Raw genomic sequence first — 3,474 nt, forward strand, 5'->3', positions numbered from 1 at the left:
TACATTGTCGTCAATGTACAAACATATATAATCACAGTATAAACAGAATATCATAAGAGAGGGAGAAAACTGAAACTGCCTTGAATATTGGATGAAATCTTCAGAATAGTGAAAAGCGGAATTGCAGTCAAATTTAAATATAAATCGATTAGAAACAACCATAAATCTTTCAAAAGATAATAATGAAAATAAGTTGAAGAGAAAAAAAATAAAACAACTAAAACAAAATTAAAAAGAATGATAAAAATAATAATAAACTTAATGATATCAATAAACTTAAAAGGTAATTGTAATGATAATATTAAAAAAATACAAAAGAAAAAAGAAAAAAATAGAAATAGCAAAATAAAAATAAAAATAATAAATGTATATAAAAAATTAAAAATATAAAAAAATTAAAATTAAAAAAATAAGTATAAGAATAATTAATTAATTAGTAAAATAAAAATAAATAATATAATAATTAAAAATAAATAAAATAAAATAAAATTGGGGTGATTAACCCAGTTTTCACTTAGCCATGGACATGCCCGTGTGTCTAGGCCGTGTGGGTCACATGACCATGTCACCAGGCCGTGTGTGTTTTCCTTTGGTTCTCCCATGCCCATGCGAGATCCCACACGCCCGTGTGGTCAAGCCGTATGCTTCACACACCCATGTGGCTAGGGCGTGTAATTCTCTGACTTTGAAAAAAAAATTAGCTTCAGGTTTCACACAACCTAGGACACGCCCATATGTCCAGGACGTGTGGGTCACATGGCCATGTCGCCAGGCCGTATGTGTTTTCCTTCGCTTCTCCCATGCCCATGTGAGATTCCACACGCCCGTGTGGCTAAGCCGTGTGCTCCACACACTCGTGTGGCCAAGCCATGTGGGTCAAAAACACACTTTTTTTTAGATTTTGAAAATTAATTAATTTTAAAAAAAATCATGAAATAATATTAAGAAAATTAGTAGTGTTAACACTCGGGTTGCCTCCTAAGAAGCACTTATTTAAAATCTGAGCTCGACTTGCCTCGTATTCGCACGGTTACGGTAGTTCACAGAATTGAAACTCCTCTTTCTCACTGTCAATTATATTATCAACATAAGGTTTTAGTAGAGTAATATTTACCTTAAAAGTGCCAAATTTAGAATGATTACCTCAACTGTACCGTATGAGAAAATATTCAGTACCATAAAAAGGAGTTGTTCCGTTTGCATTATGCTCTGAAATGGCGATTCGAGGGTCTGTTTTATCCAACAATACTTGATTGCCAATCTTAAATTGGTTCGTCTCATCCTTAAGCTCGTGATGGAGTCGTTTTGGTTCATAATGTATTCTAGGTTTCTCCTTGACGTGTGTTCGCCATTCATCTAGTTCATCGATTTGTAATATTCTTTCTTCACAATTTGTTTGTTTTTGTTATGTAAGCTGGACTGCTGCTCTATCACATTTTTTCGAGGTGTTTCCTGCAAAGAATGTTGAGCCACAAGGTTATTAACATTAACAGAGCTCGTAATATCATCTCGATCACTAGATATCCTAACAGGATCACGAGCTTGGAGTTTAATCGTGTCATCACCTACATGAAGTATTAACTTACCTGTACCAACATCCATGATAGTTCTAGTAGTTGCTAAAAAGGGCCGTCCTAAAATCAATGGTACGTCCCTATCCTCATCCATGTCTAGGACAACAAAATCAACTGGGAAAATGAATTTATCAATTTTGATGAGTACATCTTCAACAATACCTCTAGGAAATCTAATTGTTCTATATGCCAATTGAATGCTCATCCTAGTTTGTTTGGGTTTCCTAAGACCTAGTTGCTTAAACATTTTGTAGGGCATGACATTAATACTAGCCCCTAAATCAGCCAAAGCATTATTAACACTTAAACCACCAATTAAACAAGAAATAGTAAAACTCCCTGGATCTTTCAATTGTTTAGGTAGTTTATTCTACAAAATGGCTGAGCACACTGCATTTAACTCCAAGTGCAATGAATCATCTAACTTCCGCTTATTTGCTAAAAGCTCTTTTAAAAATTTAACGGAATTTGGCATCTGCGAAAGAGCTTCAATAAACGGTAAGTTAATATGTAATTTTTTCAACAGTTTAAGGAATTTACCGAATTGTTCATTTGTATGGTCTTTTCTTGTCACATTTGGATATGGCACATGAGGTTTATATTCCTTAATGATCGGTTTTTACTCGTTGTGGCTCACCTCAACCTTACCTTTACCTACCACATCTTCTTGTCTCAGTTTTGGTTCATCTTAAACTAACCCTTCTTCATCTCGAACAGTAATCACATGAAGTTGTTTCCTTGGGTTAGTTTCGGTATTACTCAGTAAGCTACCTTGTGGTCGTTCTGAAATCATCTTGGTAAGTTGACCACTTTGATTTTCGAGCTCTTGAATCGATGCTTGTTGATTTTTTAGTGCAGTTTTTGTGTTTTTGGAAGCGAGTTTCTAACACCTAGATGAATTTCATTTACATCTCCTCAAGGTTCGGCTTCTTTTCCTGCTGGTAAGGTGGTTGTTGGAAACTCGGAGGGGGTTGTAGTTTTTGATGTCCTTGACCACCCCACGAGAAATTGGGATGGTTCCTCCAACCTGCATTATAAGTGTTACTATATGGATTATTCTGAGGTCTAGAATTATTACCCATATAGTGGATCTGTTCGTTCTCTGTGCGAGGGTTGTAGGATGGATATTCTATGTTGTTCATTCCTCTTCCATTCGCATCGCACTGCATTACTAGATGTACTTGCGTAGAAACACATAAACCATCAATCTTTTTATTTAAGAGCTCTACCTGGTTTGATAACATGATGACTGCATCGAGGTTGAAAACACTGGCTGCTTTATTAGGCTTTGTCCTTATGACTTGCCACCGATAGTTATTCAATGACATCTCCTCTATGAACTCATAAGCCTCCTCAGGTGTTTTATTATTTATGGTACCACCGGCGGCTGCATCGATCATCTACCTAGTTGAGGGGTTCAAACTATTATGAAAAGTCTGAACCTATAGCCATAGATGTAACCCATGGTGAGGGAACCTTCTCAATAAGTCCTTATACATCTCCCATGCATCATATAAAGTCTCTAAATCCATTTGCAGGAAAGAGGAGATATCGTTCCTCAACTTAGTTGTCTTAGCTGGTGGGAAATATTTTAAAAGCTTCTTGGTCATTTGATCCCAAGTAGTGATGGACTCTTGTGGAAGGAGTTCAACCACTGCTTAGCCTTATTTCTCAACGAGAAAGGGAATATTCGTAAGCGAATGGCGTCATCAGAAATGCCATTTATCTTGAAAGTATCACAAAACTCTAAGAAATTGGCCAAATGAGTATTTGGGTCTTCATTCTACAAAACATCAAACTGAACAAACTGTTGAATCATTTGAATAGTGTTAGGTTTTAGTTCAAAATTATATGCAGCAATGGCAAGTCTAGCAATACTCGATTCAGCCCTAATGAGAGT

At 36.0% G+C, this 3,474-nt stretch overlaps 1 non-coding gene across 1 annotated transcript; it reads left to right on the forward strand.

Annotated features, from left to right (window-relative positions):
* The first annotated feature begins 3,032 nt into the window (after positions 1 to 3,032).
* Positions 3,033 to 3,139, forward strand: LOC121230945 (small nucleolar RNA R71). Its single transcript, XR_005929017.1, has one exon. It is a non-coding gene; the product is annotated as a small nucleolar RNA R71 (small nucleolar RNA).
* Positions 3,140 to 3,474: the final 335 nt, after the last annotated feature.

This window comes from Gossypium hirsutum, chromosome A06 (assembly GCF_007990345.1).
Source record: "Gossypium hirsutum isolate 1008001.06 chromosome A06, Gossypium_hirsutum_v2.1, whole genome shotgun sequence".
NCBI classification, from domain to species: domain Eukaryota; kingdom Viridiplantae; phylum Streptophyta; class Magnoliopsida; order Malvales; family Malvaceae; genus Gossypium; species Gossypium hirsutum.